The sequence below is a fragment of the Magnolia sinica genome, chromosome 15, assembly GCF_029962835.1.
Source record: "Magnolia sinica isolate HGM2019 chromosome 15, MsV1, whole genome shotgun sequence".
Taxonomy (NCBI): Eukaryota; Viridiplantae; Streptophyta; class Magnoliopsida; order Magnoliales; family Magnoliaceae; genus Magnolia; species Magnolia sinica.
In genome coordinates, this window is record NC_080587.1 from 67191106 (window position 1) to 67218175 (window position 27070).

Consider the following 27070-nt stretch of genomic DNA (forward strand, 5'->3'; position numbering starts at 1 on the left):
CTCAAATCCTTAAACTTAAACCTACACCTAATTCTAATCTCAACTCCCTAATCTAAACCTAAACTTGAAAACCCAAACCTAAACCCGATCACGAACTCGAACCCGATTTCCTAAACCTAAACCTTGACCTATTCTCAATTCCCTAAAGCTATAACTAGTGTTTCCATTATCGACGAAAAATCGATAATATCGCCGATATTATCGGTGTCGCTGGACTGGCGACACCGAAACACCAAAAATTCGTTTCTCTTCCTAATGTCGACGAAATATCGACGATATTTTCGATTTTATCGGGAAAAAAATAATTATTAGCGACAACTCTCCCTATTATTTAAAAAAAAAAACAGATATAGAAAAAAAAATCTCTTACCATTTTTTTCTCAAAATCTGCCCACGGGAGTGGCTTTTAGATGGATTTGGTGGGCTAATCACGGTTGATAGCGCCGGATTTTCAGAGGTAAGAAATTTCTTCTTTTTTTTTTTTCTTTAAAAAGAATAGGTTTGGAAGAAACCCAATTTCAGCGAGGTTGAAGGGGATTTGGGTTGGGATTTGAAAAAGAGAGAAATTTGGGGAAAGATATTCAGAATTTTTTTTTTAGGCGGAAAAAATGATGGAGCTTTTCATTGAAGATGAGATGAAAGGTGCGCGGATTAGCTACTGACAGGTTGAGTAGCAAGACTAGCTACTGAAGTGACATCACCAAGTTCCGTGGGCCCCATCATGATGTATGTTTTGTATCCATGCCTTCCATCCATTTGGAGAGATCATTTTAGGGCAATATCCGAAGAATTAGTTAAATCCAAAGATCCAGTGGGCCCTAGCACAGAAAACTGTGGGAACAGTGACGTTCACCATTAAAAACTTCTAAAGGCCACAAAAGGTTTAGATCAAGCTAATATTTATGTTTTCCCTTATTTCAGGTATTTTTTAACTTTTGAACGGGTTGGATTTCAAATAAACATTATGGTGGGCCGTAGGATAGTTTCAACGGTGGGAATCACTCTCCCCACTGCTTTCTGTGGTGGGGTCCGTTATAGATTTTTATCTCCCTCATTCCTTGGCTCATGCCCTAAAATGATATCTCAAAATGGATGGACGGTGTGGATACAACACATACATCATAGTGGGGCCCACATAACTTGCTGATGTCACTTCAGTAGCGGACTCGCTATTCAACTGGTCAGTATGTAATCCGCGTCCAGATGAAAGGGAAGCAAGTGGACTGCCAGCGTGGGTACGTGTCATGCGATGATGAGCGCTGGAGCTCCTCGAGCTCCGAGTTGTACGAACAGTTCAAAGGTTATCAAAGTTAATGGGCCCCAAAATGATGTATTTATTACATCCATACGGTTCATTCATTTTTCAAAATCATTTTAGAGCATGAATCAAAAAATAAATCATAGCCAAATCTCAAATGGACCGCACCAAAAATAGCAGTGGGTAATGATTTTCACCGTTAAAACATTCGTAGGGCCACCATAAAGTTTATTTTCAATTCAATCTGTTCATAAGGTCAAAAATACCTAGAATAAGAGGAAAAACACATAATATTGATCCAAAACTTATGTGACCCCAAAAAAGGTTTCAATGGTATACGTTCAATCCCCCACTGCTTTTTGCGGTGTGGTCCACTTGATCTTTATATCTTATTTTTCAGCTCAAGCCTTAATACGAGCTCATAAAATGAATGGACGGTTTGGATATAACACATACCTCATGATGGGACCCACAGAACTTGCTAACGTCAATACACCCAGATGCTTGGTACACCAGCCAAGACGAAAGCTCCCTTCGGTGTAATTACGGGGCTTTACAAATAGTGGTGTGTCTCTCACGGCGGGGCCCACATTAATGTATTTATTTTTTATACACGCCGTCCATAGGTTTTTTCAGATTATTATAAGACACTAGCCCAAAAAATGAAGCAGATCGATATCTAAGTTGGGCCATATTTTAAGAAAGAGTGGTGGTTGAACCTCCACCATTAAAAACTTCTCTGAGCCTACTTTAATGTTTTTATGTTTTTGTAATGTTTATTTGTCATCCAACCCTTTGATAAGGTCTCGTAAACCTTTATATAGAAAAGAACAAATATTAGGTTGGTCCAAAACTTCTGTAATCCATGAGAAGGTTTTAATGGTCTATCACCACTGTTTCTTATGTAAAGGTCCACCAAAGATTTGAATCTGCTTCATTGTTTAGATTATACTCTAAATTGATTTTTAAAAATAGATGAACAAGATGGATATACAATAAATATATCAAGGTGGGCCCTACCATAAGTGTTGTACTGTCTTACTGAAGGCTAAGGTTGCACATAATCCACTTTACTCCCTTGCACCACTAAGTGGGTGGGAGGGGGCTATTACTTATTTATTTATTTATTAATTATTAATATTATTATTATTATTATTATTTTCAATTCATCCCAGCAGGAATGGGACCATGAACTATTTGAATGTATATAAACATCATGCTGGACCAAGAAGGTTTATTTGTCATCCAAGTTGAAACCTTCCTAAGAGTTATGGCCCACAGTGGTATTTATTTGTCATCCAAGTTGTTTATAAGATCACACAAAGATTGATGAAGTTAAAATACAAAAATGACATGGATCCAAAACTTTTGTGGCCCCTAATGATTTTTCAATGGTAGGCATGTTCAATTCACATTGTTTCCTATGGTGTGGTCCATTTGAGCATTGGATATGCTTCATCTTTGGGATCAAGCCTTAAAATTATCTTATAAAATGGATGGATGGGGTGGATAAAATACATAAATCACAATGGGCCCCACGTAGTTGACTCAGTATGATAAGCATATTGATTTATATGGTGCACAAGTGTCACTTGTTTGTATCTTTGGATTGATGGGTCGATGCTCTGTGCGGCCATCATAATGATAAATATTTTATCAATGTCGTCCATTTATTTTGATAGATAATTTCAAGGCATGAGTCCAAAATGAGACAGATTTGCATCTCAGGTGTACCACACTAAGGGAAACAGTGGTTGATTAAATGCCCACCATTAAAAACAGTGGTATGGCCCACCACTAGATTTTTGGATCTGGCTAACTTTTAGAACATTATCCTATTGTGGCCTTTCAAAACAGATGGTAGGAGTGGATTTGTGACGTACATCTCTATCATGCAAAAAACCACACTGATTGGATAATCCAATCCATCCTTGATTTGGCATCTTCGAGTTCATTCACTTTTACATGTCTTAATTACTGTATGCCAACTTCATTTGTAATATATAAACTTATTTTAGTTGTTATTAAAGTGATTTTTTATGGCATCGCATGCTTTTTTTGTCCCATTAAATGAAAACTTATTATGTAATGTATTTTTTTTACAATTTTTTTATTCCTAAATATGTAAATATGTGTATTCATGTATGTCCTGAAGTTTCACTGAAAAATTCCATCATTTTTTCCATGTTTCCCCATTTTTTCTTGCATTTCCGGTTATCGGCGATAACGATATTATATCTTTATCTCTGGCCAGCGAAACTTGTAGCGATACCGACAACTCGAACACTGGCTATGACCTATAACCTAAACCTAAACCTAAACCTAACCTAACCTAAACCTATAACCTTAACTTAAACCTAAAACATAAACCTAAACCTAAAGCAAAACCTATAACCTTAACCTAAACTAAAACCTATAACCTAAACCTTAACCTATAACCTATAACCTGTAACCTAAACTTATAACCTATAACCTAACCTTTACCTAAACCTAAAACCTAAAACCTAAACCTAAACCTAGAAACTAAAACCTAAAACTTAAATGTATTCTCAAATCCCTAAACGTAAACCTACACCTAATCCTAATCTCAACTCCCTAACCTAAACCTAAACCTAAACTTGAAAACCCAAACCTAAACCCGATCCCGAACACCAACCCGATGTCCTAAACCTAAACCTTAACCTATTCTCAAGTCCCTAAAGCTACAACCTATAACCTAAACCTAAACCTAACCTAAACCTAACCTAAACCTATAACCTAAACCAAAACCTATAACCTAAACCTAAACCAAAACCTATAACTTAAACCTATAACCTTAATCTAAACCTAAAACCTAGACTTAAACATAAACCAAAACCTATAACCTTAACCTAAACCAAAATCTATAACCTATAACCTAAACTTAAACTTAAACCAAAACCTATAACTTTAACCTAAACCTAAACCTTAACCTATTCTCAATTCCCTAAAGCTATAACCTACAACCTATAACCTAAACCTAAACCTAAGCCTAAAAGCTAAACCTAAACCTAAAACCTAAATGTATTCTCAAATCCCTAAACCTAAACCTTAACCTATTTTCAATTCCCTAAACCTTAACCTATAACCTAACTTAAACCTAAACCTATAACCTACACTTACAACCTAAAACCTAAATGTATTCTCAAATCCCTAAACCTAAATGTATTCTCAAATCCTTAAAGCTATAACCTATAATCTATAACCAAAACCTATAACCTAAACCTAAACCTATAACCTAAACTTATAGCCAATAACCTAACCTTAACCTTAACCTAAACCTAAAACCTAAACCTAAACTTATAAAAAACCTAAACCTAAACTTAAAACCTAAACCTAAACCTATAAAAAACCTAAACCTAAACCTAAAACCTAAATGTATTCTCAAATCGTTAAACCAAAACCTACACCCAATCCTAATATCAACTCCTTAGCCTAAATATAAACTTCAAAACCCAAACCTAAACCAGAACCCGAACCCAACTTCCTAAACCTAAACCTTAACCTATTCTCAATTCCCTAAACTTACAACCTATAACCTATAACCTAAACCTAAACCTAACCTAAACCTATAACCTTAACCTAAACCTAAAACCTAAATCTAAACCAAAACATATAACCTTAACCTAAACCTTAACCTATAACCTAAACCTTAACCTATAACCTATAACCCAATAACCTAAACTTCTAACCTTAACCTAAACCTAAAACTAAAACCTAAACCTATAACCTAAACCAAAACCTAAACCTAAAACCTAAATGTATTTTCAAATCCCTAAACCTAAACCTACACCTAATCCTAATCTCAACTCCCTAACCTAAACATAAACCTAAACTTGAAAACCCAAACCTAAACCCAATCCCGAACCCGAACCCGATTTCCTAAACATAAACCTAAACCTTAACCTATTCTCAATTCCCTAAAGCTATAACCTATAACCTAAACCTAACCTAAACTTATAACCTTAACCTAAACTTAAAACCTAAAACCTAAACCTAAACCTAAACCTAAAACCTAAATGTATTCTTAAATCCCCAAACCTAAACCTAATCACAACTCCCTAACCTAAACCTAAACCTAAACTTGAAAATCCAAACCTAAACCCAATCCTGAACCCGAACCCGATTTCCTAAACCTAGACCTTAACCTATTCTCAAATCCCTAAAGCTATAACCTATAACCTAACTTAAACCTATACCTATAACCGACACTTATAACTTAAACCTAAACCTAAAACCTAAACCTAAAACCTAAATGTATTCTCAAATTCCTAAACCTACACCTAATCCTAATCTCAACTCCTTAACCTAAACCTAAACTTGAAACCCCAAACCTAAACCCGAACCCGATTTCCTAAACCTAAACCTTAACCTATTCTCAATTCCCTAAACCTTAACCTACAACCTAGCTTAAACCTAAACCTTAACCTATAACCTAACTTAAACCTGAACCTATAACCTACACTTATAACCTAAACCTAAACATATAATTTAAACCTAAAACCTAAATGTAATCTCAAATCCCTAAACCTAAACCTACACCTACACCTAATCCTAATCTCAACTCCCTAACCTAAACTTAAACCTAAACTTGAAAACCTAAACCTAAACTGGATACCAAACCCGAACCAGAACCTGATTTCTTAAACCTAAACCTTAATCTATTCTCAATTCCCTAAAGCTAGAACCTATAACCTATAACCTAAACCTGATTTCTTTTCATTTGTCTGGATCACCTCTCAAATGTTCTTTCTCTTTTCATTTGTTTTTTTTTTCCCATAAGATTGTTTGTGTTTGGATGGATGCAGTTTATGTTTGGATGAATGTAGTTTATGTCTGGATGAATTTACGTAGTTTGGGTTTAGATGGATGTGAATGTGAATATGATGAAATATATTATATAATAGGTGTATATCAGGAAGAATATGATGAATTATATTCTAACAGGTGCATATAAGGAAATTTGAGATGGAATATTACTTTTACCTACGAAATATTTTGTAGGTAAAAGTCTCATTAACGGTTTTTTAGCGACGAATATTTTCGTCGCTAAAAGTCTGTGGCAACTTACCACCGTAATAACTGTTTAAAGCCTATAACGACGAAACTTTTCGTCGCTAAAAGTCTCATCCATTCGATTTTTTGAAAAATTATTTGCAGCCTTTGGCAACGAAACTTTTCGTCGCTAAAAATCTCATCCACAATTTTTAGCTACGAAAATTTTCATAGCAAAAAGTAATCCATTCGAATGGTTTAAAAAATTGTTTGCAGCTTTCGGCTAGGAAACTTTTTGTCGCTAAAAGTCTGTTCCATGATTTTTAGTTACTAAAAGTCTGTTCCATGATTTTTAGTTACGAAAAGTTTCGTAGCTAAAAATAATCAATTCAAATTGTTTGCCGCCTTTGGCGACAAAAATTTTCGTCGCTAAAAATCTCATCCACGATATTTAGCTACGAAAAGTTTCGTAACTAAAAGTAATCCATTCGAATTTTGAGAAAAATCGTTTGCACCCTTTCGCGACGAAAATTTTCGTCGCTAAAAGTCTCATCCACGATTTGTAGCTACGAAAATTTTCGTATCTAAAAGTAATCCATTCGATTTTTTGAAAAAGTTGTTTGCAGCCTCTAACGGCAAAAAGTTTCGTCGCTAAAAGTCTCATCCATGATTTTTAGCTGCGAAAATTTTCGTTGCTAAAAGTCTCATCGTTAAAAGTACACTTTTGGCGACGAAAATTTATTTCGTCACTAAAAGTGGCTTTTAGAGGCGAAAATGTGTTTCGTCGCTAAAAACCCTCTTTCTTGTAGTATGGGTGGAGATTAGCTGTAAAACTTGTCTCGGCACACGTGTGTTGGAGAGATAAGTATCAGCTAAGCTATATCGCTTCATATCCAGAAGTTACCTAGTAAAACTCTAGATCTCTATTCAAGATTTTCAGGAGATAAGGCTAGGATCTCCCGAAAATTCAGGAATATTCGGGATTATGGATCCCATTCGATTAGAATTCACTTTGATTACGGAAACCCTACGAGGCACGGCACTCTTATAAATACAAAGACCTTCATAGTAAAAAGTATGCAAAAACGCTCACCATAGAACTTTTACTCAAAGACTCATATTCTGATTTCAGCATCAGACGGTCCCCTGGTAAAGCCAGGGTCACCTTTTTCCTTCTACTTGCGCAGGTTCCAAGGCCAAAAAGGGGGCGAGCCAAAAACAGCATCAACATATATGAAACAGATGATGTACAGCCTTCAGGTGAGCGCCACAAAAAAACAGGCCTCACCTATTATATAAGCTAATCTAAAGCAAAAGAAAAGAGAGTGAAAACTGCCACAAAAAACAGGGCAAGCACCCGAACCATGGAGCTAAACGGAATCCCCAAATGGACAGAACCACTTCTCCTGCCAGGACAGAACCTCCAAAGCCAACCTGATATATAACCTACAACCGGCCAGCTTGCCGGCCCTCACTGCTGGAAGCCCACTGAAACTTGAAAATTCAGCTCCAGCTAAGCCCCTCTCCTGACTGCCCTGCTAAACTAAACAAACTCCATCAAACCGATGTAGTTGCTTCTCTTAACGCTCCAAGGCCCACCTTGTCAAGAAATAAATTGCTTCTAACTTTGGCAGGCAGATCTAGAAGACTAAACACACATATGGAGGAATTAATCTCACTTCCAAACCACGCCATCGCATCTGCCGCTGCATTACCTTCCCTGTAGATATGATTGAACTGAAACTGTCCTCTACTTTGAAGCCGAGCAATCCTGGAAGTCCAGTAATCCCACTTCCAGTCGGGAGATACTGACCCGCAGGATCCCAACCGCGAGTTGGGAATCGGACTCAACCACCACCTTACGGAATCTCCTAATCAAACAAAACTCCATCCCATCCCGAATGGCCCTCAGTTCTGCATTTACATTAGTTCCTATCCCATATCGCGATGAGAAGGCAAACAAGAAATCGCCTCTATCATCCCTGCAAATTCCACCTCCGCCTCACTGCCCCGGATTCCGTACTGAGTTACTCAGTACGCTCTCATCGTATTGAGTAAACTCTGTTGGGCCCACTGTGAATTTATGTAGTTTATCCACACCGTCCATACGTTTTTCCGGATCATTTTAGGGGTTGAGCCCAAAATTGAAACAGTGGAAGTATTGATGATGTTTATTTGTCATCCAACCTGTTCATAAGATCACACAGACATGGATGAAGGGAAAACAAAAATATCAGCTTGATCTAAAACTTCTGTAGCCTCAAAAAACTTTTCAACGGTAAATGTTCAATTCACACTGTTTCGGGTGGTGTGGCCCACAAGCTTTGGATATGCTTCATTTTTGGTTTAAAGCTCTATAATTATATGATAAAATGGATGGACGGATTGGATATAATACACAAATGACGGTGGACCCACAGAGTTTACTCAGTACGCAATCTGCTTCCCCACCCTATGTATCCCTTTCTGCCACGTGGCACAATCAAAGAACCACACAATCAAAGAACCACACGTGGAGTGATTTAACTGGTTGAAGTCTTCGACGACCCTCAGTCAACAATGAAAGCCAATTCTATGTTGGGTAACATGCGGACGCGGATTTCCTGCGAAAGCCTTTCGCAGGAAGTTCCTGCACTGGGTGCGTAGATGGGGCCCACCGTAATGTTTGTTGGGAATCCACTCCGTCTATCCCTTTTGTGAGCTAATTTTAGGAGTTCATACGAAAATTGAATAGGATCCAAGACTCCAGTGGGCTGTACTAAAAGAAAAGGTATTTAGGGAAATTCTTACCGTTGAAACCTCCCTAGGTTCGACAGTGATGTTTACATGCCATCCACACCGTTAATAACATCATTCCTATTGGGATGAATTGAAAACACAAATATTATCATGATTCAAAACTTCTTCGGCCCCACGAATATTTCAACTGTGGACGTTTAATTATCATATTTTCGGCGCACTTGAGCATTGGATATGATTCATCTTTGGCCTGATGTCCTAAAATGAACTCACAAAATGGATGGACGGTGAGGATTTCTCACAAACATCCCAGTGGGCCCCATGTGCGTTCCCAGCGCAGGAACTTCCTGCGAAAGGCTTTCGCAGGAAATCCGCGTCCGGTAACAAGCTGACGATACATGCACCACGTGGTAGGTGAACGTCATTGCCTTCCAAAGAAGATCAGTCCACCCACGTGGCTTGGGCCCACATGATTTGTTTACTAGAAAGTGGAAAGACGTAGACTTCCATTAAAGAGCAGAATGATGGCCGATTGGGACAAGACCAATGCAGCGTTAAAGCAGTGTTTTCAGGGGGGGTATGACGACTATCGCTCCTAGCTTTCAAGCATGTGGAGCTTACCGGGACGTGTGAGTGCCATCCAACTTATCCATTAGATGGGCCCATTAGGCTTAGATTGCAAAATCAGCTTAGTCTATAATTCAAGTGGGCCACACTAAAAGAAATGAGGGACTTTTGGTGATGTATAACAAGATCAAGGTAAATCTCATGCACCGCTGAGACGAAGGAAATTGGGTTAGAAAGTTTAACTCAAGGGCTCAGCATACACTATAGCTTGTGTTGATGCAAAAATCTGGTCCACCCTCTTTGGGCCTTCGAGTACCTGCACAGGAAGAAGTAAAAGGAGACCCTGACTAGAGCAGGGGACCCTCCAATGCCAAAGTCAGGCTAGGAATCTGGGTCTTATAGTGTTGAGGGGTTCTTAGAGAGTTTTTTGCGTACCTTTCACCCTTGGAGTCTCTCCTATTTATAAGAATGAGAGGTTCCGGCATGCGAGATTCTCTCCCTGATTTCTAGTAGATCCGATTTGATTGCAATATGCTTATGGATGATTCCCGATCCCGAGATTATCGGGATAAGGAATCCTTCCATAAGATTTTTGGGACAGCGTTTATGCTTACACCGTCTCTTCCTTACTCGGCTTAGCCTTGACCGATTCTAGTAATCGATGAGTCTTGGCTTGCTACAAGGATAAGGCTAATCGCTTTTCGTCGGATGAAACGGAGTTGGTTCATAACCGATACTCCTTCTTAATCTGATAGCCGATGATGCAACCGACTTAATATGAGTCAGTTTTCACATTGATCGGGCAACTTCTGGAATTTGAACCTTAACTGATCCTATTCAGACATTGCTGGCTCATAATCCGAGACAACTTTATGCGTCTTCGGCTCCTGACTCTTTAAACCTCGGTCGGACTAGTTATCTCAGATTCTCGGGCTGTGTCAATAGAGTTGGTCCATTCCATAACCGAGTCTCCAGACTCGTCATATTTTTCCCCAACAGTAAGCCCCCTACTCCTTGTGTCAGCTATGTCGTCACTAAGGAGTGATGAACCTTTGAGTCGGTATGTCCTGAAGGCCGAGGTTATGATTGGACATTTAATGCCTTTTGTGTCGTTCTCAACATACGTTGGTTCGTTGCTCGAGGTCACACGAGCGGACAGCCATTAAAACGTTTCGCCCACTTATGAGCATCGGACACGTGGCGAGGGCGTTACTTGCGTCAGTCGGCGTGCGCTACGTGTCAAGCGGGGGAGTCGAGATAGGCGTTGATTCGACTCCTCCTTAAATGCCCCTGCCACGTGGCACGGCTATAAAAGGAGGAGCAGAACGCCTTTTCGCCATTTTCGCACGTCCGCTTTCCTTTCCCTCGTCTCCTCTTCCTCTTCGTTGATGTTTCCTCCACCCTTTCCATTCCCATTTTCCTTTAAGCTTCTCTGTCAGTACGCTTTTCACTCCTCCGGTGAGTTTTTCCTCCCTTCCTTTCCTTTTTACTCTCTAATGGCAGCGAATTCCTCAAGTCCCAGGGAAGGGATTTTTGGTGATGAGGACGAAACGGGACATCTCTGGAATGTCTCGGAATCGCCTTCATTGCTAGCGAAGATGACGATTAGTGCCAATGAAGCTTTCCGGTTCTTTGAAAGAACGTCTGGAACTCCGGAGGAACATCCTACTTCGGCAGGTCCTTTTGGTAGTGGCGTGTCACTGTTAACTGCTCCCAGGAGACCTAACCCTCCTAGAGATGATTTGGATGAAGAGGATGAGGAGTTTGAGGAAACCACTGAGTCGGTCCCTCTTAGGAGATCAGCTCGGGTCGCTGAGTCGGTAGGTGAGGAAGGGGAGGCCGCCTAGGAAGAGGAAGCTGCTAAGGAAGGGGAAGCTGGAGATAAACAGAAGGGTCCAGTCCCCTCGATCTTAACTGAGGCGGACTTGGATATAATTCGAGTCGGGTACCATGTCCCCGACTCAGTTATTCTATGTCTGCCCCTCCTGAGTGAATTACTAAACCGTCCCCCCGCTAAGATGGTAGCAGTCTTCCAAGTCGCCATGCAGTGCGGCTTACGTTTGCGCCTTCAACTCATTGCTAGGGACTTCCTTTCCCGACTTCAAATTGCTTCCGGACAGATAGTTCCGAATGGGTGGAGGAACTTGTTCGGATGTTTTGTGAGGTGGGCTGAGGCAGAATAGCCCCCACTGACCATTGACGAGTTCTTTTATCTGTACCAAGTAAAACCAAACCCTCAGCAGCCTGGTTGGTATTTTTTGAGTGCTTGGCGGAACAAGGGTGGGCTTTTGGTAACCGACCCTCCTACTTCCAACAAGCACTGAAGAAAGAGGTGGTTCTAGGCATGTGGTCACTGGGAGACCGCTGAGCCCGGGCTATTTGAACCTAGCGTTCCCTAAGCATTCTCTGAAGTAGGTGACTCGGTATGTTCTTGTTGCGTCTCTCTTTACTATAGTATTTCTGAGTCTGACCGGGCATACTTCTGCAAAGATTTCTAAGAAAAGGCCAAAGTTAGGAGCCAACGCTCTAGCTCGAATCAAGGATCTGCGGCGCTAAGACCAGAAGATCGGTCTTGGAAGAACCTCCTTCAACCCGAGCGTCTTCTCCTTTCAGGCTTAGACTCTTCCGTAACAGGTATTCTCTAATCATTCTGACGCGTTCCTTCCAGATTTTTCTTAACTTGTTTACCTCGTCTGATACAGATATGACTGAAGCTCGGCCCCTTCTGAAACCAGCGTCGAAGCTAAAAGCTCCTCCAAGGTCAGTGCTTATGTCAGAACCTCGGCCTTCAAAGAAGGCGAAGATGGCTCCAAAGGCTAAGGAGCCATCCACCCCTGTCCCTCTTGCTCCAGTCACCCTGACTGTCGTTGTAATCTCTGACCTCGAGGAAAGGGCGGACAATGCGAGCGTGCTCCCAGTCGAGCCCCAAGTGGCTTCAGAGCCAGGACCCGTTGCAGAGCGGGTCTCAGAACCGAGAGAAGAGCATAGAGGGGAGACTTCGGGAGGGAGGATGACTTAACAGGAGCCTTCACCTTTCCAGCGATTCGTGTCGGGGATGATCCTTTGGCCATTGCTCATGGGAGCGAGAGAGACTTTGTTAGTCTCTACAATGCCTCTTCGCTGCAAACTCTTGGTCATGCAGCAAAGATACTCTCCTTGAGGTAATATCCGCGATCATCCTTCTGTTTGTGATTCCTCGTATTGATGACTCAGTCTTGCTTTGCATTCTTCTTTTGCAGTTGGCCCCTTGTCTGGTAAAGGCCTGCTCGGACCTGACTGCAGCTCAGAGGCAGTCAGCTGAAGCGGAAGCCAAAGCCGAGATCGCCTTGACTCGGGCTGGCATTCTGACGGGCCAGTTGGGAGCTGCTAGTAAGGCTGTTGATGATGCCAAAGCCAAGTGCGCTCGTATGGCTGAGCTACTGTCAGAAGCTCAAGAAGAGAGTTAGCAGACCCGTCAGGCTCACGCCTCATGAGCGGACAGGTTGGCTCGGACCAAAGGTGAGGCTGAGGCAACCCTTCGGAAGGCCGTCGACGAAGCTACGGAGGCCAAGGAGGCCAGGGATCAGGCTGTACAGGCCTTCCTCGAATCCAAAGAGTTTGAAGAGGAGAGGCATCGCCTGTATCAGAGTGGATACACGGCTTGGGTCAAGGTGATGAAGGAATCCTTTCCCAACCTTGATCTCTCGGGATTTGAAGATGATGTCTCCGGGTCTGAGGGTCACGATGCCGAGGTTGGCGAACCTACCGAGGCTGCGGCTAATGTTGAAGTCGACGCCGAGGCAGCTCTTGAGGTTGCCGAGGTTGCTCCAAGTGGTGGTAGCCGAGCCTAAGCCAGTTCTTGAGTTGGCTCGTGGTAAGCCTTGGAGCTACATTTGGTACCATCATCAGCTCTAGAGCTGGATTTGGTACCATCATCAGCTCCATTTTTCGCACTCACACCAACTCTCCAAACAGACCGAGCTCCAGGGTGGGCCGAGGATATCCATAGCCAAAGAGGAAGATTTCGTGTCACGACTGACCTTTCCTTTTGCTTTTAAGCTTTTTATTTTGTCAATGTAAAGCCGAAGCTGGATGAAAATGGAACTCGATGTAACAAACATACTGACGAATGAATACACTTGGTTTTTTTTATTTTATTTTACTTCAGTTTTCATGTTTGTCAATTTTGAGTCTTTCTGCACGCTTCGCTAGGCCGAGTTAAGGGTAATAGACTTTTAAATGCTCGGCATTTCATGGATGAGGTAGCAGTTATCCGGTTAGGTCTTCCAACCGATACGTTCCAAGTCGGATGGTACTTGAGACGATATAGGGTCCTTCCCATTTGGGTCCCAGTATGCCCGCACCAACTTTCTTAGTAGGGCTGAAAGTCGGGCGGGTTGGGTCGGGTTGGTGCTCAACCTTAACCCAACCCAACCCAATCTCGGGTTAGGAATTCTCAACCCAAGCCCAACCCAAGCGGGCTCGGTCGGGTTGATCGGGCTGGTCAGGTATATACGTATTAATATTTTCATTATTACATTAGTTTATTATATTTCAATATAGGACTTATTTTTTGTATATATAATTTTATTAATTATATATGTGATTATTCATTATAAAGAACTTCATTTTTTTCTTTTAAAAAATAAACTAAAATATAAGGCAACTAATCCTTTAAAGGTCATGTAGCATAGCACGAAATCTATTTGGGAGAGAGAAATCTGGCATATCTTGTTAGCTTGAGTCCTTGGAAATGACGTGGACAAATAAGACTGGACATGTCTGATCAGGGTCAAATATTGCATATCAGACCCCAGTAATTGCCTAAATTGACGTACATGATGAGGCTTAATGGAGTGTTTTACTCATGTTTTTATTACAGGATGAAATCAGGAGTATGTATTGGAAATTGATGTTAAAGGCATGGATTTTATGATCCAAAGTCTCCAGAGCATGGGATGGACTCCAGAAAACCAATAGTGAAGATTTTACACGCCTGGGATCTGAGGAAAGCACGATAAAGAGGCCCGAAAAGGGTCCAGAATGCAAGATCACATGGTTCCCGCTATCCGATCAGTTTGAAACTTCATACATGGGATGAGGGCCGTAAATTAACCGTACATATTAAATTTCAGCCATTGAAGATCTCGGGAAGTGAGCCAACTGATAAATCAGCCCATTAATCTCCAATTTTAGGCCCACCTACAATCTGGATATACTTCAAATTTGACTTAAACGGTTTAAAGAAGATTAGAAATAGGATGGACGGATTGGATTTCTCGAAATCATCACAGTGGACCCATATGTATAATGTATGTACATAGTGCACATGTGCACTATCGGAGCACCGAACGCACCTAAGTCGGTCAGCAGCGCTGACCCGACTCCCTTTTCAAAAACGGAAATTTCCGTTTCAGCGTCCGCGGAACCGAACCGCGGTTGTCGGTTGTGGGGCCCACCTAGTGTCCAAATGGACAATCCAAACCGTCCATCCACTTCCTGGGGCAGCCATTACCATTGCCTAGGTGGCAAAAATTCAAATGAACGCATAGATCAGAGCCCAGCCGTTCAAACGCAGGTTGGATGGCAAGACAGAAAGCCGCGTGGGCTACACCGAATCCACCCCAAAACCAGTCAATTCCTACTGATTTTTCGAGCTGAAACCAATGGACGGCGTGGATTCCTGTGAAAAGTCCAATAATGGACCCAACCATCATCGCAGCGTCGGTTTGGCGTCCGCGAAACGCACGGACGCTGCCAGTTTTTGCGGAGATTAGTGGGCCCCACTCGTCAACCTTCCAGAAGATCTGATCCGTCCATCGTGTAGAGGGCTTCGAGAGCTTCAAAACCATGTTGATATTCCTCACCCATGCGTACACACGTGTGCGGTACAGAGGCCAAAAGTAGACTGCCCCGGGACGTTCAAAACTGAGTTTTTTTTGAGATTTCTTCTGTAGGCCGCACTAATGGACCTTCAAAACCACCCATTCTTGACTGAAATTTCATTCTGAATCCAATGGACGGGGTGAATTTTCCAGAAAATACCTCTGTGGGGCCCACCGATCACGGCTGCGAAAATTTGTACTCCGAGTCCTTCTACGACTCTGCCACCGACCCCAGCCATCCAGCAGCTATAAAAGGGGAGTTTTAGACGTGGGAAAGGCATTCGGAACCAGGGGATTCCAGATCTGGAGCAAGGGAGAGAAGAAAGAGAAGAAAGAGAAGAAAGAAGAGAGAGAGAGATCGATTGGTTTGGTGTTTAATTTTTATGAATTTTATTTAATATTTTTTTTTATGGATTTTATGGGTCACTAATCTCTCAGCTAGGTGAGTATTCCCGCCTGTCACGCGGGTGACCCGGGTTCGATCCCCGGCAACGGCGCCAAAAACTTGATGTTTTATTTAAACCAACACGATTTAAATGATATTTAAACTCGCAAGTATACGAATCAGATGCAGATACGGTACGTATTACGAGATCGTTCCCACGAGGACTGGTCGTCACAATTCAAATCTATGACTCTCCTTAACTAATCCAACAGATAATGGAATGAACTACTAAGCACAATTTTAGGGAAAAAAAAACAATTAAGAACAGGGAAGAAAATTCAATCAGAGAGAGAGCACCAGGACTTTCGAATCCACCCCTAATTATCTTAACCCTTGTTTTGTCTGTTGATTCACCTTGATCTAGATTGATACCACTTAAATAGAGAAAGCACAATCTGTGTCCTTAATCGGGCATACAGACTGTCTAATTCATTTAAGCAATGCCATGAATGACATATCCCATATCCTTGGTCGGGCATAAGGGATGTACAATTCATTAAAGCATCCTGTTTCTTCCTCTATAGGAAACCTGTTCTTGATCAGACACAAGCACCTATAATAAGCATCCAAACAACATCCATATATATACTTTGGTCAAGTTCATAGATGGAGAAGTATAGAATTTAAACCCATAAAGCCCACTTAAAGAAAGAAACAAATTAATTGAAATTCAAAGTAAATCAACCAATACAAGAGCTAATCAAATTAGGGGCTTCATCTCAGCCCTAGCTGAGAGATTAGTGACCCATAAAATCCATAAAAAAAATATTAAATAAAATTCATAAAAATTAAACACCAAACCAATCGATCTCTCTCTCTCTTCTTTCTTCTCTTTCTTCTCTTTCTTCTCTCCCTTGCTCCAGATCTGGAATCCCCTGGTTCTGAATGCCTTTCCCACGTCCAAAACTCCCCTTTTATAGCTGCTGGATGGCTGGGGTCGGTGGCAGAGTCGTAGAAGGACTCGGAGTACAAATTTTCGCAGCCGTGATCGGTGGGCCCCACAGAGGTTTTTCTGGAAAATCCACCCCGTCCATTGGATTCAGAATGAAATTTCAGTCAAGAATGGGTGGTTTTGAAGGTCCATTAGCGCGGCCTACAGAAGAAATCTCAAAAAACTCAGTTTTGAACGTCCCGGGGCAGTCTACTTTTGGCCTCTGTACCGCACACGTGTGTACGCATGGGCGAGGAATATCAACATGGTTTTGAAGCTCTCGAAGCCCTCTACACGATGGACGGATCAGATCTTCCGGAAGGTTGACGAGTGGGGCCCACTAATCTCCGCAAAAACTGGCAGCGTCCGTGCGTTTCGCGGACGCCAAACCGACGCTGCGATGATGGTTGGGTCCATTATTGGACTTTTCACAGGAATCCACGCCGTCCATTGGTTTCAGCTCGAAAAATCAGTAGGAATTGACTGGTTTTGGGGTGGATTCGGTGTAGCCCACGCGGCTTTCTGTCTTGCCATCCAACTTGCGTTTGAACGGCTGGGCTCTGATCTATGCGTTCATTTGAATTTTTGCCACCTAGGCAATGGTAATGGCTGCCCCAGGAAGTGGATGGACGGTTTGGATTGTCCATTTGGACACTAGGTGGGCCCCACAACCGACAACCGCGGTTCGGTTCCGCGGACGCTGAAACGGAAATTTCCGTTTTTGAAAAGGGAGTCGGGTCAGCGCTGCTGACCGACTTAGGTGCGTTCGGTGCTCCGATAGTGCACATGTGCACTATGTACATACATTATACATATGGGTCCACTGTGATGATTTCGAGAAATCCAATCCGTCCATCCTATTTCTAATCTTCTTTAAACCGTTTAAGTCAAATTTGAAGTATATCCAGATTGTAGGTGGGCCTAAAATTGGAGATTAATGGGCTGATTTGTCAGTTGGCTCACTTCCCGAGATCTTCAATGGCTAAAATTTAATATGTACGGTTAATTTACGGCCCTCATCCCATGTATGAAGTTTCAAACTGATCGGATAGCGGGAACCATGTGATCTTGCATTCTGGACCCTTTTCGGGCCTCTTTATCGTGCTTTCCTCAGATCCCAGGCGTGTAAAATCTTCACTATTGGTTTTCTGGAGTCCATCCCATGCTCTGGAGACTTTGGATCATAAAATCCATGCCTTTAACATCAATTTCCAATACATACTCCTGATTTCATCCTGTAATAAAAACATGAGTAAAACACTCCATTAAGCCTCATCATGTACGTCAATTTAGGCAATTACTGGGGTCTGATATGCAATATTTGACCCTGATCACAACCCCCAACCAGCATTTTGCTAGTCCCGAGCAAAACATGCGAAAAATAATTTTAGAAATAAAAGATGATTCCTGTAAACTCAAGTGACTTGTGAACAAATAGCTGAGATGTGAAAATTCTAAGGTTCATGAATGGTAAGTAGAATTTTCTCCTGAAATCAAGCTCACAGTAAACTTCATAATCAAGTTCAACATATTAATCCATTAATTAGAACATTCCTAAACATTGAGTTCCATAGGTGTATAGTATAATCTCAGCTTACAATCATTAAGAGTTCCAATAATCAATTTCATGTTAAAATTGATAATTAACAACAGAATTCCTGACAACCAACACTAGCATTTTAGATTAACCTTTCAGCCTTCAAATTTTTATTTTTATTTTTTTATTATTTTTTTTTTTGATTTTCTTTATGAACAGTACGCCAATGAAGGGAATCAAATCCTCACCTACAGGGAGCAAACCTATGGTGAAAACTCGTCGCCTCATTTTTTTTATAAGTCAATTATGGAGAGAATCAAATCTACACCTATAGGGAGCAAACCTATGGTGAAGATTATGTGACTTAGCCTTTTAATTCTTCTTTTTACCAAGTTAATCATTCAGTTATCGAACCAAAACTTAATGTGCAAGCGAGATGTGATATGTGAAATCATGACTCAATCAATGTTTACAACGTCTAATCATGGATTAACAATTCAAAATTGACTGTGAAATCAAGCAGATGGCCGAATCCAAGAGTCATTAGTTACCAACATCATGTATCTTATAATGTTAAAATCACAACTATCCTTCAAAATCACTTTGAATTCAATAGAAATTCAGAAAATTTTTTAAAATTTTCACAAATTTTGCTCAAGACCAAGAAAATACTGATTAGGTAACCTAATCTCCCACCCCCAACCTAAAATCGACATTGTCCTCAATGTAAAAGAAATAAACAAGCAATGCACATGGGACAATGAGAATAAAAGAGGAGTGATGAAAAGATAATACCTGGATGGAGAATCAAGAAGCTTTCTCAAAATTTGTGAAAAATTTCAACGTAAAAGCGAGTTAGCACAAGAGAGAAATCAACATAAGCAAAAATAACAAAAAGAAAAACAAAAGAAGATCCTACCTATACCACTTTCGCAGGTGCTCTCGATTGCATTTAGCGCATGCAACAAGCCTTTAAACCCCTAGGTTACCCCTAGTGGACGAGTTGTAGTCTCGTGAGGGTTTGTAGTAATGTTACCCACAAACATTGAAGTAACTAACTAAGAAAAATGAAAATGAATGAAATAAAAAGCAATACAATAAAGCAAAAGGCTGGGTTGCCTCCCATGAGCGCTAAGTTTAACGTCTTCAGCCAGACAAGAACGGACCATGAATGAAATAATCTTTATAACCAGGGTCCGCCAAAGAAATTACCTCAACACTTTCATTAACCGATCCCGGACAAGTGATGTGAGTTCCCATGAACTGTGCTATCTGAAATAAGGCAACTGACACTGTCGTCAAATAATTTAAGGACTTCTGCTCGAACGACTTCTTCTATGTTAGGATCACGCTTCCTTTGCATGTTATGCGATATTACTACAGCATGATCCATCCATGCAGTGGGGCATACTCCCTGGATTTTTTCTATCTTCCGTTCAATTGCTGCCTTATATGCTTTAAGAACATTAAGCAGCCTGCTCGCCTTTGTCTTCTCAGAGTTACAAACTGTGCTGTCAGGAAGAGTCTCAGAGGGATGAAGAGGTTCCACTTTCGCTCTCCATTTTTCAGTCTCCAATATAGGAGTAGAGTCGAGCAACGCATTGACTTCATGGATGGGACTATCAATGTCAAAATCCATGCCCGATTGTGCTAAGCAGGTCTCAAGAGGATCTTCAAAAGATGTACGGAAGGAGTCCTGCACAAGGCTCTCGATCATGTCTACTTCAAATATGTCATCCAAATCTGAGGATTGTTGTCCTGCATTAAAAACATTGAGTTTAATATTCATGTTACCAAAGGACAATTTCATAACTCCATTCCTGCAATTGATAATAGCATTAGATGTGGCCAAAAATGGACGACCCAAAATGACTGGGATCTGACTATGAAGATTCTGGACAGGCTGAGTATCTATAACTATGAAATCCACTAGAAAATAAAATTTATCAACCTGGATTAACACATCTTCAATAACACCCCGGGGCACCTTGACAGATCTATCGGCTAGTTGTAATGTTACCTTAGTCGGTTTCAACTCACCAAGTCCTAGTTGCTCATAAACCGAATATGGTAACAAATTGACACTCGCCCCTAAATCAAGTAATGCCTTCCCGATCTTATGATCTCCTATGCCGCAAGAAATGGTGGGAGCTCCTGGATCCCTAAATTTAGGAGGCGTGTTATGTTGAATCATGGAGCTGAGCTGCTCTGCAAGGAAGACTTTCTTATGAACATTCTGCTTACGCTTTTGAGTGCATAAATCTTTAAGAAACTTAGCGTAAGCAGGGACTTGCTTGATAGCGTCAAGCAACGGGATGTTGACTTGCACTTTTTGAAACACATCCAAGATTTCATCAAAGTTATTTCTTTTCTTTATTGGTGCCAGACGTTGAGGAAAGGGTGCTTTGGGCACATTAGTGGCTCTTGGAGAGTCAGAGAGCTTTTGGACTTTGGATGCATTGGTATGGCTCTCTGCTTCATCTTGATCTTCTGTTTTAGAATTTGATTCATCCCCAGGCATCTCTATTCTGTTATCAATCTGCTCGCTTGACCTAAGGGTAGTGATCGATTTGGCCTGTTCATGATATTGCCCTTGGTTGGAATTAGAGCCAATCTCACACTGTCCCTTTGGATTAGCCTCAGGTTGGCTAGGGAACTTGCCCTTCTCTCTCTCACTTAATGTGGCAGCTAGTTGACCCATTTGTACTTCCAGTTTGGCAATGGATTGTGCATTTGCATGTAAGCTTTGCTGGTTGGCCAGTAAGGTTTGGTGGGTGTCTTTTTGGAATTGGAGAGAACTCTGCATGAAAAGATGGAGTGTATCCTCAAGAGATGGTTTCCTTGATTGTGTAGGCAGTTGTTGATATTGTGGAAACTGTTGAGGTTGTTGACTGCCAACTTGGAGGTGCGGTTGCATGGGAGGATTTCCAGATGGTCCTCCTTGTTGTGGTCCTTTTGCCCAAGAGAAATTTAGATGTCTAGCCCACCCTGGGTTGTATGTGTTCGAGTAAGGATCATTCCCAGATTTTTGAAAAGTGTTCATAGCATGAACTTGTTCAGAGAGAAGTTCTGGGAATGCTGCACCAGATGGACAAGACTGCATAGGATGGGCAGGACTAGAACATGTGGCATATGCCTCGACTTGAGCTGTTTGTGGTGGTCCATTATTTAATACCTGTGCATCAACTTTCTTTTTCATTATCAAGCTTGGCGCTCAGCTCTGGCATGACTCCTATCTCATATATACCACCTCTCTTTTGTGGTTGGGGACTTCTGTCACCTCTATTTGAATAATCCCATTGCTGAGAATTTTCGCACAAGGTTTCAAAGAAGTTCCACGCTTCGACATCACTTTTGGTCATGAATGACCCTCCACTGGTGGCATCAACCATGCGACGGTTCTGTGGTGTCAGACCGTCATAGAAGTATTGAACTTGTTGCCACTTCTCAAAACCATGGTGAGGACATTTAAGAAGCAAGTCCTTCCATCTTTCCCAACATTCATGAAAGTGCTCGCCCTCTTTTTGTGTGAAGTTAGTAATTTCTCTACGGAGGGCATTGGTTTTGTGAACGGGGAAGAACTTGTTTAAGAACTTCTTAGACAGTTGGTCCCATGTAGTGATAGATCCAACTTCTAGAGAATTCAACCATGCTTTCGCCTTATCCTTCAAAGAAAAAGGAAACAGGCGTAGGCGGATCGAATCGTTTGAGAAGTTTTGGAACTTAAAGGTGGAGCAAATGTTTAAGAATTCTTTCACATGATGATATGGGTCCTCCTTGTCCAATCCATAAAAGGATGGCAACAATTGTATGACTCCAGGTTTAAGTTCAAAGTGTGTTGCCGTAGTGGTTGGCAACACTATGCATGAAGGCGCATTAAATTGGACAGGAGCTGAATAATCTTTGAGAGCTTTAACTTCAGTCTCATTCGCCATTTCAACAGGATTATTTCTCAATCTTTCACGAATTGTTCTTTCAATCTCAGGATCAAACGGTGCTAGTTCTATGTTCAGAGATCTACGTCCTAGCATAAACTATGTTATCAATATAAGAAAGAAAACTAAACTAAGATGCAACCTAGGATGAATAAAACTAAAGGAAAAAGTTATGAATTCCTAAGAACAAGAGAAAGCTATGTAAACGAGAATTGGAAAGAAGAACCCGAGAAAAGGAGATGATGAATGTCTGAAGATTTGAGAGCTCCTCCTTTTGAAGACAATGTTATTTAGCAGCTTCCTTCCTTAATTCCTGTAAACAAAAAGAAACAAAAATAAATTAAATTTACTAAAATAATGCTAGAAAAAAAAATAAAAAATAAAAAATCCTAAGCAACGGTTAATTTCTAAAAAAGAAAGTTTGTAATCTTAGAGATAAAAACTAAGTTAGTTTCTAAAAAGGGAAAAAATTTCTAAAACTAGAAAATAAAAAGTTACTTGAAAGAAGAATCAGAATCTAGAATTAGAAAATAGGAAATTTCTAAAAATAAAATAAAATAGCCTAGAAATAGAAACTTTCTAAAAAAATAAAATAAAATAAAATAAAACCTTAATTCTAAAAATAGAAATTAGAAAAAAATAGAAAATTTGGAAAGAGATTACCAAATTAGTAGTTTATGTCAGGTCCCTACAAAACAGGAAATAGGTTAGTTTCTAAAAAAATTTAACCTAAAGGTAGTAAAAAAACCTAAGACTATGAATTATGATAAGAGAGAATCTTAAATCTAATTGGACCGAAACAGTCCCCGGCAACGGCGCTAAAAACTTGATATTTTATTTAAACGACGAGTTTTCACCATAGGTTTGCTCCCTGTAGGTGAGGATTTGATTCCCTTCATTGGCGTACTGTTCATAAAGAAAATCAAAAAAATAATAATAATAAAAAAAAAATAAAAATTCGAAGGCTGAAAGGTTAATCTAAAATGCTAGTGTTGGTTGTCAGGAATTCTGTTGTTAATTATCAATTTTAACATGAAATTGATTATTGGAACTCTTAATGATTGTAAGCTGAGATTATACTATACACCTATGGAACTCAATGTTTAGGAATGTTCTAATTAATGGATTAATATGTTGAACTTGATTATGAAGTTTACTGTGAGCTTGATTTCAGGAGAAAATTCTACTTACCATTCATGAACCTTAGAATTTTCACATCTCAGCTATCTGTTCACAAGTCACTTGAGTTTACAGGAATCATCTTTTATTTCTAAAATTATTTTTCGCATGTTTTGCTCGGGACTAGCAAAATGCTGGTTGGGGGTTGTGATCAGGGTCAAATATTGCATATCAGACCCCAGTAATTGCCTAAATTGACGTACATGATGAGGCTTAATGGAGTGTTTTACTCATGTTTTTATTACAGGATGAAATCAGGAGTATGTAGAGGAGGCTCGGTTATCTCAACCACAATTTATTCCAGAAATACAATGCGAGAAAAGTGATCCTAACTCGCTTTGGAAGAACTCTGGAATTACAAATGAGGAGTTGGATTCTATCAATGAGTATATGGTTTAATTTCCCGATGAGTTGATCTTGATGACTGTTCAAAGGAATGGTCAAGATGCGTGGGTATCTTTCAAATACAGTGATGATGATCATGAATATACAGCCCAAAGTCCCCTAGAATCAATCTCAAGTTTGGTCCAGGTCAATGACCAAGATGTACATGAAGTGGGCGGTCATAATGAGCCACTCCCCTCACCTGACATGTCTGATTTTAAGGTAGAGGATGAGCCCCTTACAATCGACCCTTCTAACTCTTGTGAAACATGTTTGGACCACTCCTCTGAATTAAATGATGATGTGATTCGGGAGAAGGACGAGTTGCTCGCTACGACCTTGGAAATTGAAACCACTAAGTTGAGGCCACCATCTGAGCTGTACACATTTGACAATTCAACACCTCGATTGAGTAGTTTCAATGACAAAGAGATCACATCGATGCTTCCCCTATTGATTTTCAATCTATTTGTGTAGGGCTGGAGCAAGAGAGCACACCTCCGTTTACCTTTAAAGACAATGGATTCCTTGGGCAGATCATCACAAGCTTTAATGTGGAAAATGAGTCACCCTCAGCTGAATGTCCCAACTCTTTTGATGATTGTTTGGCACACTTTGCAGATTCAAATGATCCCATGATAAGAGACATAGTGAATGCCTTGCAAGACGACATCTCGGTAGTCATCACTGACCGAGTGAACCCTTACTCTGAAGCCCCTTCTTCCACGGACCCCAATGTTTACCATTAGGGGAGGAGGAGCTGAAAATTGAACTGAAGTTTGCTACTTCGGAATGTGTTGAGACTATACCACTTCCTGAAAATTTTTCTCAATTTGATCTACCTGTAGTCTCTGATTCACCATGGGATACTAACTTTGTAACTTTTTCTGACACAGGTGAATCATATATACTTTGGATACCTCAAGCGAATCAACAGCAAAATTTTAATGAGGTACATAAGTTTATCTGGAAAGTCAAGCTCCAGGGCATCCAAGCCTATTGCAAAAAGGGCTTTTGGATGATCCTGTTGAGAAACTTACTGAGAAACTTATCACGATACTGGCCGGAAGAAGAACCTTGCGACATGATCGAGTAGTTTTTCCCTGCTTTCATAGGACTAGGGTAGTTGCTTTATTTGTCTGGCTGAAGACGGTAAACTTAGCGCTCCGAGGAGGCAACCCAGCTCTTCATTTCATTTCGTTTTTATCATTAGTTAGTTTAATGTTTGTGGGTAACATTACTGCAAACCCTCACGAGACTACAACTCGTCCACTAGGGGTAACCTAGGGGTTTAAAGGCTTGTTGCATATGCTAAATGCAATCGAGAGCACCTGCGAAAGTGGTACAGGTAGGGTTTCATTTTTGTTATTTTTATTTTACTTCTATTGGTTTCTCTCTTGTGCTGACCGACGCCCATGCTGCGATCTCTTGGAAAGTATCTCTCGATTCATCAGCCAGGTACTATCTTCCCATCACTTCATATTCACTTTTCGTGTCCTAAGTGCATTGCACGCTCATATCTTTTACATTGAGGACAATGTAGATTTTTGGTTGGGGGTGGGAGATTAGGTTTCCTAATCAGTGTTTCTTGGTCTTGAGCAAAAGTTGTGAAAATTTTTAATTTTTCAGGCTTTCTGATGATTTCAAAGTGATTTTGACGGCCATCTAGGGCACTTAGAATTTCAAGATACATGATGTTGGTAATTTACGACTCTTGGATTCGGTTATCTATTAAATTTCACAGCTAAGTTTGAATTGTTAATCCATTATTAGAATTTATAAATATTGATTGAGTCATGAATTCGCAAGACACATCTCGCTTGCATATTAAGTTTCAGTCTCATATTGAAGGATTAACGTGGTACTCACTAAGCATGAAAAGAACCGGCCTGAGAAAATTGAAAGGATTGGGCGAACAGTCTTTACCATAGGTTTGCTCCCTATAGGTGAGGATTCGATTTCCCATGGATGATATTTGAGAAAGAGTTGGGTGTACAGTCTTTACCATAGGTTTGCTCCCTATAGGTGAGGATTTGATCCCTCTTCTTGATGTTACTTCTAATGAAAAGAACTATACTGATATGTGTACTTGATGAGTACTGACATGCTTGCTTTGCATCTCGCATATGACATTTGGCTACATAGGCCTCGCATCGCATGGCCTTGGTATAGCCGATAGCATTCATGCCTTGCATTACATAGTTTTGGTATAGCTGATAACATTCATGAGCTTACCCTCATATTTCTACACTACTTTGATATTGTATACTTAACACTCGCCTTACACACACTTTCACCACCCTCTAAGCTTTCTATAAGCTTGTGCACGATAGATGCGTGCAGGTGGCGTTAGGTTGCAGCAACGTTGAGCTTGGAGCGTGCAGCCGAGCTTCTGGAGTTTCTTTTATTTTCATTATATTGTATTTCCCTTTTATATGCATTGTACTATATATGGTGATGTTGTTTTTTGACTTGGTTATGCTTGTGGTTATGCTCCATTACAAAAAAAAAAATTCATACTGAAAATCCTCCTTGTAGGATTCCAGGATCGAAATCTGGCATGTGAGTGCCAGAATCAAAGAATGGGGCACTACAGAGGCTGTCGGCGCCAGATTCGGTGGTTGAGAATTTTGTGAGCCCGTTTTCCGAGTTTGGGGCGTGACAAAAGTTAATATCAGAGTATAACTTGGGAATACCTAAGATCACATCACATATCTGCTATGAACTTAGAATGAATAGGTTCCAAGTTTGAATAACTTAGCGATTTTCTGACATAGACCCTTAACGTTTATGCCTTCGAGAATTCTCAAGGTTGATAGACCCTTGTTCCTTCCTGTAGGACGTAATGGCTAGAAGAGTGACCCGAGCGAATCCCGCTCCACCACCTGCGACTCCCGCTCCACCACCTGTGACTCCCGTTCAACCACCAGATATTTTTACTTTCCAGCCTGAGGATGTCACTCCTTTACCTGAGACCGGTGCGGATCCGACTGTACCTATGAGTGCCACCCAGCAGATGCTTCAGGCGATGACCGCTATTCTTCAGGGGCAGATCAAGCGTCCCACTATTACACCAGTCGAGGCTGAGCAAGAGCGTGCAATTGCCCTTCTCAAGGACTTTCGACAGCATAATCCTCTATGTTTCTGGGGTGAGCCAGACCCTACTGCAGCAGAGATATGGTGCTCCGAGGTGGAGAAGATATTTGACACCATGAGAT

General features: G+C 40.8%; 1 non-coding gene across 1 annotated transcript; it reads left to right on the forward strand.

The window, feature by feature from the left end:
* The first annotated feature begins 21804 nt into the window (after positions 1–21804).
* LOC131228267 (small nucleolar RNA R71) lies at positions 21805–21911 on the forward strand. The gene has a single exon (XR_009162778.1). It is a non-coding gene; the product is annotated as a small nucleolar RNA R71 (small nucleolar RNA).
* Positions 21912–27070: the final 5159 nt, after the last annotated feature.